Source organism: Bombina bombina, chromosome 3, assembly GCF_027579735.1.
Source record: "Bombina bombina isolate aBomBom1 chromosome 3, aBomBom1.pri, whole genome shotgun sequence".
NCBI lineage: Eukaryota > Metazoa > Chordata > Amphibia > Anura > Bombinatoridae > Bombina > Bombina bombina.
This window is the reverse complement of record NC_069501.1, coordinates 792,289,048-792,302,195: the sequence shown is the minus strand read 5'-3', so window position 1 is coordinate 792,302,195 and position 13,148 is coordinate 792,289,048. Positions and strand designations below refer to the sequence as shown.

Sequence of the window (13,148 nt, the reverse complement as noted above, 5' to 3'; positions counted from 1 at the left end):
AGCAAAAGATGTTAATTAGCGTTGTTATCACAGAATGAGTATGTGGCTTTTGTGTGACCATATAGGCAATTATTTGCAATGTTTTTAATGTTCATATATTTTGGATTAACTTTGGAAATAAAATATTGAATTTGCTGGGATTCACATTATTAAAAGAATATGAAACCTTAACATTTTCTTTTGTGATTCAGACAGAGCCTATATTTTCAAATTGACTTCTATTATCAAATTTACTTTTCTGTGTTGAAGAGATACCTAGGTAGGCGTCTAGTGCACTGCATGGCAGGAAAACATAATTTATGTAAGAACTTACCTGATAAATTCATTTCTTTCATATTAGCAAGAGTCCATGAGCTAGTGACGTATGGGATATACATTCCTACCAGGAGGGGCAAAGTTTCCCAAACCTCAAAATACACCCCTAACCACACCCACAAATCAGTTTAACGAATAGCCAAGAAGTGGGGTGATAAGAAAAAAGTGCGAAAGCATAAAAAACAAGGAATTGGAATAATTGTGCTTTATACAAAAAAATCATAACCACCACAAAAAAGGGTGGGCCTCATGGACTCTTGCTAATATGAAATAAATGAATTTATCAGGTAAGTTCTTACATAAATTATGTTTTCTTTCATGTAATTAGCAAGAGTCCATGAGCTAGTGACGTATGGGATAATGACTACCCAAGATGTGGATCTTCCACGCAAGAGTCACTAGAGAGGGAGGGATAAAATAAAGACAGCCAATTCCGCTGAAAAATAATCCACACCCAAAATAAAATTTAAATCTTATAATGAAGAAAACTGAAATTATAAGCAGAAGAATCAAACTGAAACAGCTGCCTGAAGTATTTTTCTACCAAAAATTGCTTCAGAAGAAGAATACACATCAAAATGGTAGAATTTAGTAAAAGTATGCAAAGAAGACCAAGTTGCTGCTTTGCAAATCTGATCAATCGAAGCTTCATTCCTAAACGCCCAGGAAGTAGAAACTGACCTAGTAGAATGAGCTGTAATCCTTTGAGGCGGAGATTTACCCGACTCGACATAAGCATGATGAATTAAAGATTTCAACCAAGATGCCAAAGAAATGGCAGAGGCCTTCTGACCTTTCCTGGAACCGGAAAAGATAACAAATAGACTAGAAGTCTTTCGGAAATTCTTAGTAGCTTCAACATAATATTTCAAAGCTCTAACTACATCCAAAGAATGCAATGATCTCTCCTTAGAATTCTTAGGATTAGGACATAATGAAGGAACCACAATTTCTCTACTAATGTTGTTAGAATTCACAACCTTAGGTAAAAATTTAAAAGAAGTTCGCAACACCGCCTTATCCTGATGGAAAATCAGAAAAGGAGATTCACAAGAAAGAGCAGATAATTCAGAAACTCTTCTAGCAGAAGAGATGGCCAAAGAAAACAAAACTTTCCAAGAAAGTAATTTAATGTCCAGTGAATGCATAGGTTCAAACGGAAGAGCTTGAAGAGCCCCCAGAACCAAATTCAAACTCCAAGGAGGAGAAATTGACTTAATAAAAGGTTTTATATGAACCAAAGCTTGTACAAAACAATGAATATCAGGAAGAATAGCAATCCTTCTGTGAAAAAGAACAGAAAGAGCAGAGATTTGTCCTTTCAAGGAACTTGCAGACAAACCTTTATCCAAACCATCCTGAAGAAACTGAAAAATTCTCGGAATTCTAAAAGAATGCCAGGAAAAATGATGAGAAAGACACCAAGAAATGTAAGTCTTCCAGACTCGATAATATATCTTCCTAGATACAGATCTATGAGCCTGTAACATAGTATTAATCACAGAGTCAGAGAAACCTCTTTGACTAAGAATCAAGCGTTCAATCTCCATACCTTTAAATTTAAGGATTTGAGATCCTGATGGTAAAAAAGGACCTTGTGACAGAAGGTCTGGTCTTAACGGAAGAGTCCACGGTTGGCAAGAAGCCATGCGGACAAGATCCGTATACCAAAACCTGTGAGACCATGCTGGAGCCACCAGTAGAAAAAACGAGCATTCCTTCAGAATCTTGGAGATTACTCTTGGAAGAAGAACTAGAGGCGGAAAGATATAGGCAGGATGATACTTCCAAGGAAGTGACAATGCATCCACTGCTTCCGCTTGAGGATCCCTGGATCTGGACAGATACCTGGGAAGTTTCTTGTTTAGATGAGAAGCCATCAGATCTATTTCTGGAAGTCCTCACATTTGAACAATCTGAAGAAACACCTCTGGGTGAAGAGACCACTCGCCCGGATGTAACGTTTGGCGACTGAGATAATCCGCTTTCCAATTGTCAATACCTGGGATATGAACCGCAGAGATTAGACAGGAGCTGGATTCCGCCCATACCAGTATTCGAGATACTTCTTTCATAGCCAGAGGACTGTGAGTCCCTCCTTGATGATTGATATATGCCACAGTTGTGACATTGTCTGTCTGAAAACATATGAACGATTCTCTCTTTAGAAGAGGCCATGACTGAAGAGGTTCTGAAAATTGCACGGAGTTCCAAAATATTGATTGGTAATCTCACCTCCTGAGATTTCCCAAACCCCTTGTGCTGTCAGAAACCCCCATACAGCTCCCCAACCTGTCAGACATGCATCTGTTGAGATCACAGTCCAGGTTGGAAGAAAAAAAGAAGCCCCCTGAACTAAACGATGGTGGTCTGTACCACGTCAGAGGGTGTCGAACAATCAGTTTTAAAGATATTAAATGAGATATCTTTGTATAATCCCGGCACCACTGGTTCAGCATACAGAGCTGAAGAGGTCGCATGTGAAAATGAGCAAAGGGGAACACGTCCAATGCAGCAGTCATAAGAACCTACAATTTCCATGCATAAGGCTACCGAAGGGAATGATTGAGACTGAAGGTTTCGATAAGCTGAAACCAATTTCAGACGTCTCCTGTCCAACAGAGACAGAGTCATGGACACTGAATCTATCCGGAAATCTAAAAAAGGTTACTCTTGTCTGAGGAATCAACAAACTTTTTGGTTAATTGATCCTCCAACCATGTTCTTGAAGAAACAACACTCATAAAAAGCTGAAAAGGATCTTTCCATTGAAAATGAGCAAAGGGAATTGAATCCAATGCTGTTAAAACTTCTATGCATATATAGCAACTGAAGGAAATAATAGAGACTAAAGGTACCGACAGACGGAACCCAATACAAATTGTCCCTTGTCTGATAGAGACAAATATAGTGACATAAACCATCTGGAAACCTAAAAAAAAGGTGACCCTTGCGTGAGGAATCAAGAGTTTTTGAAAAAAGATCCTCTAACTATGTCCTGAAGAGCAAGTGAAACATATGACAATCCGCATCCTCAGGAAATAATCTGAATGAAAACAGAAAAATGAAGAATATGCATTTTTTGTATCTAAAGAAAACAAATAATGCTATCAATGACCACAAAAAGGCAGAATAGTTTGAATAAAACTCCAAAACCCAGTTCCTAGAAAAGGAACTGGAATAAAAACCCCAGAAGATTCCAGGTCTGAGCAGCGCTTGAACCCCATGGGTACCCAGCCATGCTTCATCAGTATCCAAAATATATAGGACAGAAACACACTGAAAGAAAGTGTTAACCTTACTGGAATAAAATCTAAGAAATTTGGACAAAATAGAACCAAATAAATTTCAAAGAAGTCTTAACCTGCCCCTTACCAGCCAAGCTGGAATACGGCACGTGCATCGCAACATTAGGGAGCTAATTTCGAACCCCAATTAAAAACATGTTACTTGGGAAAGAACTCAGAATTCGTTCCTTAATAAGAACAACCTAACTAGTATAAGCTTAAAGTTTTAGTCTTAGAACTCAATCTTGAAGCCCATAGTAACAGTTAAGAATTGAATCCAATTATAATTGATTATCTTAGAACAAAAGAAAACAAAATTTATGCTTACCTGATAAATTCATTTCTCCTGTAGTGTGGTCAGTCCACGGGTCATCATTACTTCTGGGATATTATCTCCTCCCCTACAGGAAGTGCAAGAGGATTCACCCAGCAGAGCTGCTATATAGCTCCTCCCCTCTACGTCACCTCCAGTCATTCGACCAAAGGACCAATGAGAAAGGAGAAGCCCAAGGGTGTAGTGGTGACTGGAGTATAATCCAAAAAAATTTTTTTAAGCCTGCCATAAAAAACAGGGCGGGCCGTGGACTGACCACACTACAGGAGAAATGAATTTATCAGGTAAGCATAAATTTTGTTTTCTCCTGTTAAGTGTGGTCAGTCCACGGGTCATCATTACTTCTGGGATACCAATACCAAAGCAAAAGTACACGGATGACGGGAGGGACAGGCAGGCTCTTTATACGGAGGGAACCACTGCCTGAAGAACCTTTCTCCCAAAAACAGCCTCCGAAGAAGCAAAAGTGTCAAATTTGTAAAATTTGGAAAAAGTATGAAGAGAAGACCAAGTTGCAGCCTTGCAAATCTGTTCAACAGAAGCCTCATTCTTAAAGGCCCAAGTGGAAGCCACAGCTCTAGTAGAATGAGCTGTAATTCTTTCAGGAGGCTGCTGTCCAGCAGTCTCATAGGCTAATCGTATTATGCTACGAAGCCAAAAAGAGAGAGAGGTAGCCGAAGCTTTTTGACCTCTCCTCTGACCAGAATAAATGACAAACAGGGAAGACGTTTGACGAAAATCCTTAGTTGCCTGTAGATAAAATTTCAGGGCACGGACTACATCTAGATTGTGTAGCAGACGTTCCTTCTTCGAGGAAGGATTAGGACACAAAGATGGAACAACAATCTCTTGATTGATATTCCTGTTAGTGACCACCTTAGGTAGGAACCCAGGTTTAGTACGCAGAACTACCTTGTCTGAATGAAAAATCAGATAAGGAGAATCACAATGTAAGGCAGATAACTCAGAAACTCTTCGAGCCGAGGAAATAGCCATTAAAAACAGAACTTTCCAAGATAACAACTTGATATCAATGGAATGAAGGGGTTCAAACGGAACACCCTATAAAACATTAAGAACTAAGTTCAAACTCCATGGCGGAGCAACAGTTTTTAACACAGGCTTGATCCTAGCTAAAGCCTGACAAAAAGCTTGAACGTCCGGAACTTCTGACAGACGTTTGTGTAAAAGAATGGACAGAGCTGAAATCTGTCCCTTTAAAGAACTAGCAGATAACCCCTTTTCTAAACCTTCTTGTAGAAAAGACAATATCCTTGGAATCCTAACCTTACTCCATGAGTAACTCTTGGATTCGCACCAATATAAGTATTTACGCCATATTTTATGGTAAATCCTTCTGGTAACAGGCTTCCTAGCCTGTATTAAGGTATCAATAACTGGCTCAGAAAACCCACGTTTTGATAAAATCAAGCGTTCAATTTCCAAGCAGTCAGCTTCAGAGAAGTTAGATTTTGATGTTTGAATGGACCCTGGATCAGAAGGTCCTGTTTCAGAGGTAGAGACCAAGGCGGACAGGATGACATGTCCACTAGATCTGCATACCAAGTCCTGCGTGGCCATGCAGGTGCTATTAGAATCACTGATGCTCTCTCCTGTTTGATTCTGGCAATCAATCGAGGAAGCATCGGGAAGGGTGGAAACACATAAGCCATCCCGAAGGTCCAAGGTGCTGTCAAAGCATCTATCAGAACCGCTCCCGGATCCCTGGATCTGGACCCGTAGCGAGGAAGCTTGGCGTTCTGACGAGACGCCATGAGATCTATCTCTGGTTTGCCCCAACGTCGAAGTATCTGGGCAAAGACCTCCGGATGAAGTTCCCACTCCCCCGGATGAAAAGTCTGACGACTTAAGAAATCCGCCTCCCAGTTCTCCACTCCCGGGATGTGGATTGCAGACAGGTGGCAAGAGTGAGACTCTGTCCAGCGAATTATCTTTGATACTTCCATCATTGCTAGGGAGCTTCTTGTCCCTCCCTGATGGTTGATGTAAGCTACAGTCGTGATGTTGTCCGACTGAAACCTGATGAACCCCCGAGTTGTTAACTGGGGCCAAGCCAGAAGGGCATTGAGAACTGCTCTCAATTCCAGAATGTTTATTGGAAGGAGACTCTCCTCCTGATTCCATAGTCCCTGAGCCTTCAGAGAATTCCAGACAGCACCCCAACCTAGAAGGCTGGCGTCTGTTGTTACAATTGTCCAGTCTGGCCTGCTGAATGGCATTCCCCTGGACAGGTGTGGCCGATAAAGCCACCATAGAAGAGAGTTTCTGGTCTCTTGATTCAGATTCAGAGTGGGGGACAAATCTGAGTAATCCCCATTCCACTGACTTAGCATGCACAATTGCAGCGGTCTGAGATGTAGGCGTGCAAAAGGTACTATGTCCATTGCCGCTACCATTAAGCCGATCACCTCCATGCATTGAGCTACTGACGGGTGTTGAATGGAATGAAGGACCCGGCATGCATTTTGAAGCTTTGTTAACCTGTCTTCTGTCAGGTAAATCTTCATTTCTACAGAATCTATCAGAGTCCCCAAGAAGGGAACTCTTGTGAGTGGAAAGAGAGAACTCTTCTTTTCGTTCACCTTCCATCCATGCGACCTTAGAAATGCCAGTACTAACTCTGTATGAGACTTGGCAGTTTGAAAGCTTGAAGCTTGTATCAGAATGTCGTCTAGGTACGGAGCTACCGAAATTCCTCGCGGTCTTAGTACCGCCAGAAGAGTACCCAGAACCTTTGTGAAGATTCTTGGAGCTGTAGCCAATCCGAATGGAAGAGCTACAAACTGGTAATGCCTGTCTAGAAAGGCAAACCTTAGATACCGGTAATGATTTCTGTGAATCGGTATGTGAAGGTAAGCATCCTTTAAATCCACTGTGGTCATGTACTGACCCTCTTGGATCATGGGCAAAATTGTTCGAATCGTTTCCATCTTGAACGATGGAACTCTTAGGAATTTGTTTAGGATCTTTAAATCCAAGATTGGCCTGAAAGTTCCCTCTTTTTTGGGAACTACAAACAGATTTGAGTAAAACCCTTGTCCTTGTTCCGACCGCGGAACTGGATGGATCACTCCCATTAATAAAAGATCTTGTACGCAGCGTAGGAACGCTTCTTTCTTTATTTGGTTTGTTGACAACCTTGACAGATGAAATCTCCCTCTTGGGGGAGAGGATTTGAAGTCCAGAAGGTATCCCTGAGATATGATCTCTAACGCCCAGGGATCCTGAACATCTCTTGCCCAAGCCTGGGCGAAGAGAGAAAGTCTGCCCCCTACTAGATCCGGTCCTGGATCGGGGGCCCTCGATTCATGCTGTCTTAGGGGCAGCAGCAGGTTTCCTGGCCTGCTTGCCCTTGTTCCAGGACTGGTTAGGTTTCCAGCCTTGTCTGTAGCGAGCAACAGCTCCTTCCTGTTTTGGTGCAGAGGAAGTTGATGCTGTTCCTGCTTTAAAATTATGAAAGGAACGAAAATTAGACTGTCTAGCCCTAGGTTTGGCTTTGTCCTGAGGCAGGGCATGGCCTTTACCTCCTGTAATGTCAGCGATAATCTCCTTCAAACCGGGCCCGAATAAGGTCTGCCCTTTGAAAGGTATATTAAGCAATTTAGATTTAGAAGTAACATCAGCTGACCAGGATTTTAGCCACAGCGCTCTGCGTGCCTGAATGGCAAATCCGGAATTCTTAGCCGTAAGTTTAGTTAAATGTACTACGGCATCTGAAATAAATGAGTTAGCTAACTTAAGGGTTCTAAGTTTGAGTGTAATCTCATCTAGTGTAGATGATTCAAGTGTCTCTTCCAGAGACTCAAACCAAAATGCTGCTGCAGCCGTGACAGGCGCAATACATGCAAGAGGTTGCAATATAAAACCTTGTTGAACAAACATTTTCTTAAGGTAACCCTCTAATTTTTTATCCATTGGATCTGAAAAGGCACAGCTATCCTCCACCGGGATAGTGGTACGCTTAGCCAAAGTAGAAACTGCTCCCTCCACCTTAGGGACCGTTTGCCATAAGTCCCGTGTGGTGGCGTCTATTGGAAACATTTTTCTAAATATCGGAGGAGGTGAGAACGGCACACCGGGCCTATCCCACTCCTTAGTAACAATTTCAGTAAGTCTCTTAGGTATAGGAAAAACATCAGTACTCGCCGGTACCGCAAAATATTTATCCAACCTACACATTTTCTCTGGTATTGCAACTGTGTTACAATCATTCAGAGCCGCTAAAACCTCCCCTAGTAATACACGGAGGTTTTCCAGCTTAAATTTAAAATTTGAAATATCTGAATCCAGTCTGTTTGGATCAGAACCGTCACCCACAGAATGAAGTTCTCCGTCCTCATGTTCTGCCGCCTGTGACGCAGTGTCTGACATGGCCCTAATATTATCAGCGCACTCTGTTCTCACCCCAGAGTGATCACGCTTGCCTCTAAGTTCTGGTAATTTAGCCAAAACTTCAGTCATAACAGTAGCCATATCCTGTAATGTGATTTGAAATGGCCGCCCAGATGTACTCGGCGCTACAATATCACGCACCTCCCGAGCGGGAGATGCAGGTACTGACACGTGAGGCGAGTTAGTCGGCATAACTCTCCCCTCGTTCTCTGGTGAAATATGTTCAATTTGTACAGATTGACTTTTATTTAAAGTATCATCAATACAGTTAGTACATAAATTTCTATTGGGCTCCACTCTGGCATTAGCACATATAGCACATGTATCTTCCTCTGAATCAGACATGTTTAACACACTAGCAATTAACTAGCAACTTGGAAATGCTTTTTCAAGTAATTTACAATAATATGAAAACGAACTGTGCCTATAAGAAGCACAGAAAAAATTATGACAGTTGAAAATAATTAAGTTATAGCATCAAATCTTTGTAAGAAATATACAATTTTAGCAAAGGATTGTTCCCATTAGCAAAGGATAACTAACCCTGGCAGCAGAAAAAATACACAAATAAACGTTTTTTATCACAGTCAACTACACTCTTCACAGCTCTGCTGTGATGATTACCTCCCTCAAAAAAGGCTTTGGAGATCCCTGAGTTCTGTAGAGATGAACCGGATCATGCAGGAAGAAAATGAACCTCTGACTGAGTTTTTTGATGCGTAGTAAAAGCGCCAAAAATGGCCCCTCCCCCTCACACATAACAGTGAGAGAGATCAGTGAACTGCTTTAAATTAAACAAAACTATTGCCAAGTGGAAAAAATAGTGCCCAAAACATTTTTTCACCCAGTACCTCAGAGAAATAAACGTTTTTACATGCCAGCAAAAAAACGTTTAACCTCAATAAATTAATTGTTATTTAAAACCTATTGCAAGTCCCTGCAAATTAGGTCTATGCATACAGTATAAATCCAGTGAAGTACCATTCCCCAGAATACTGAAGTGTAAAATATACATACATGACAGCCTGATACCAGCTACATCTACTGCATTTAAGGCTGAGTTTACATTATAACGGTATGGCAGGATTTTCTCATCAATTCCATGTCAGAAAATAACAAACTGCTACATACCTCTTTGCAGATTAATCTGCCCGCTGTCCCCTGATCTGAAGTTTACCTCTCCTCAGATGGCCGAGAAACAGCAATATGATCTTAACTACTCCGGCTAAAATCATAGAAAAAAACTCAGGTAGATTCTTCTTCAAATTCTACCAGAGAATGAATAACACACTCCGGTGCTATTATAAAATAACAAACTTTTGATTGAAGGTAATAAACTAATTAAATCACCACAGTCCTCTCACACATCCTATCTATTCGTTGGGTGCAAGAGAATGACTGGAGGTGACGTAGAGGGGAGGAGCTATATAGCAGCTCTGCTGGGTGAATCCTCTTGCACTTCCTGTAGGGGAGGAGATAATATCCCAGAAGTAATGATGACCCGTGGACTGACCACACTTAACAGGAGAAATATGGATTTTCTTTCTTTTTTTTTTTTTAAATCACAGAATTCTTCTAGCTAAAATAGCTAAAGACATAGATTAACCCTCATTTGCGAATATATTCAATAAAATGAAGACACAAATGAAATCATTAGCATGATAGTCCAGTTTAAAGGACCAGTCAAAACAGAGGACTTGCAAAATGCAAAACAACAAGACAAATGCAACGGCACCTAGTCTAGTAAATGTTGTCCCTTAACAATGCTAAAATAAATCATGATCTGATACTTGATCTTAAAGTAAACAGAAAAAAATGAAGCAATTGCAATATCACAGGACCAAGAAAAGTACCTGAAACTAAATAATTTTCCAAAAATAAGATACAACTATATAAAGGAAAATAAATACTATTTTGCTATAAAAACAATAGCATAATTAGTAGGATTAGAAATAGCTCCAATAAATTGGAGAACCCTCCAAATTGAATTTAACTGCTGACAAAGAATATAGTTTAAAAATAAAAGAAAATTCTCAGCCTATTCCATTCCCTAGTATGGGGAATTGGAAAGAAAACCTCTGAAATCACAGAAGAATAAAAAGGCAGAAATAGTGTCAGCTAGTCTTAAAGAACTAGTTACCTTAATATCCAAAATAATCAACACCTCTTCAACAAAGAACAAATGTACTTTAATAATAAAAAAAAATATATAAAAAAGTAGATTTTGTTAGTGTCAATATCTGATGAATAGAATTTCTGAAAGAGAAAAAAACATCATCAGAGAAAGATAAATCAGTATGTTGTTGGTCATTTGAAACTTCAATAATTAAAAAAGAAGTGAAAAAGACCTAAAAATCGTATTAGAAGGCACGAAGTCAGACATAGCCTTAATCAGAAAAAATATTTCTTATAAATCTTCTAAACATTTCTTGCACTTAAGAATGGAAATGTATAAAGCATAAATACTTATGGAATCTGCATGTAAAAGTATATCATAATAACTTATTATAAACCATAGCTAAAGATAAACATTTATAACATTTAAAATAAATGAACTTAGCTTTGGTAGAACTGAAACTCAGTTAAGCATTTTTCCAGAAGTGGCTTCTGACTCAGGGACAAACGGAGACATCTTGCAATATGTAATAGAAAAAACAACATATAAAACAAAATTGATCAAATTCCTTAAATGACAGTTTCAGGAATGGGAAAAAATGCCAGTGAACAAGCTTCTAGCAACCAGAAGCAATAAATAATGAGACTTAAATAATGTGGAGACAATAGTGACGCCCATATTTTTTAGCGTCAAAAAAGACGCCCACATTATTTGGCGCCAAAAATGACGCCACATCCGGAACGCCGACACTTTTAGCGCAAAAAAAGTAAAAAAAATGACGCAACTTCCGGCGACACGTATGACGCCGGAAACAGAAAAAAAAATTTGCGCCAAAAAAGTCAGCGCCAAGAATGAAGCAATAAAATGAAGCATTTTCAGCCCCCTCGAGCCTAATAGCCCATAGGGAAAAAGTCAAATTTTAAGGTAAGAAAAAAATTGATTAATTCATATGCATTATCCCAAATATGAAACTGACTGTCTGAAATAAGGAATGTTGAACATCCTGAGTCAAGGCAAATAAATGTTTAAACACATATATTTAGAACTTTATATAAAAGTGCCCAACCATAGCTTAGAGCAGTGCTTTCCAAACTGTGTGTCGGGACACACTAGTGTGTCGGCAGCAGTGTGTAGGTGTGTCCCTGCTTCAGCACAATTTTTTTAAAAATTAAAATTTTGTAAAATTTTTTTTTTTGGTTTCTGATTTTCCGTCTGCCTGCTACGCATATCACATGGTTGACACATGATTGATACCTAGGGGGTCACAGATCATCTTAACCTATTGGCACAGATCAGTGGGAACTGAAAGTATTCCCATTGGTGGCTTTGGCTGCACATTGGCTCCTGACTGCACGTGTAGTCTCCTTAATTGGCTCGTGACTGCATGTGTAGTCAGTGAGTGGGACAGCAGTGTGTTTTCAGCACAGGCAGAAGTCAATCACACTCACTGAGCTCTGAGGGCGGCAGCTTAAACACTGAGCAGAAGTCAGTGGGGTTTTTTTTTGCAACTAGCTCCCAGTAGTAGTAGGGGAAGCGTAAAAATGCGAGTGTCTAATATTCCACTAAATATTCATAAACTGTGTTCATCCTATCAACCTCATACATCCCATTAAAATAGTAAGTAGCTATTGGTGTTAAACTTTTTTTTAATTCTTGCACATACTTACATACTGTTACTTGTAAATACATTTCGTTATTATATCATTTATGTATGTGTCCGTATCTCTTAAAACAAGTTAGTTTAATCTCCTGTTTGCCAATAGTACAACTGAGTTACTGTGTTGCGAAATGATGTAGGTCTAAAAAGTGTGTCACCAACATGAAAAGTTTGGAAAGCTCTGGCTTAGAGTGTCACAGAAAATAAGACTTACTTACCCCAGGACACTCATCTATATGTAGTAGAAAGCCAAACCAGTACTGAAACGAGAATCAGTAGAGGTAATGGTATATATATAAGAGTATATCGTTGATCTGAAAAGGGAGGTAAGAGATGAATCTCTACGACCGATAACAGAGAACCTATGAAATAGACCCCGTAGAAGGAGATCATTGAATTCAAATAGGCAATACTCTCCTCACATCCCTCTGACATTCACTGCACGCTGAGAGGAAAACCGGGCTCCAACCTGCTGCGGAGCGCATATCAACGTAGAATCTAGCACAAACTTACTTCACCACCTCCATAGGAGGCAAAGTTTGTAAAACTGAATTGTGGGTGTGGTGAGGGGTGTATTTATAGGCATTTTAAGGTTTGGGAAACTTTGACCCTCCTGGTAGGAATGTATATCCCATACGTCACTAGCTCATGGACTCTTGCTAATTACATGAAAGAAATAGTGCTGCCATCTAGTGTTTTTGCAAATGGATAACATTCTTCGAAAACTGCTGCCATATAGTAATGGGCTGGTTCCTAAGCATACGTCTCTGATTTTCAATAAAAGATAACATGAGAATGAATAAATATTGATAATAGAAGTAAATTAGAAAGTTCTTTAAAACCGCATACTCTATCTGAATCATGAAAGAAAAATTTTGTGTTTCATATCCCTTTAATTAGATATTGAGTTGGGGTATTGGCTATTCTCTATCCCGTGCACCTATGCCCAGTTATTGTTTGCATAACTAAACATACAGAATTGAGTTGTGCTGTCAATTTTTGATTAGTTTTGTTAGAGTAAATAAT

At 39.7% G+C, this 13,148-nt stretch overlaps 1 protein-coding gene across 1 annotated transcript in view; it reads right to left on the bottom strand.

Annotated features, from left to right (window-relative positions):
- The window catches only part of TSGA10 (testis specific 10), a 159,408-nt gene that overhangs the window by 54,315 nt on the left and 91,945 nt on the right, over positions 1 to 13,148 (bottom strand). The gene's annotated exons all lie outside the window — the stretch shown is intronic.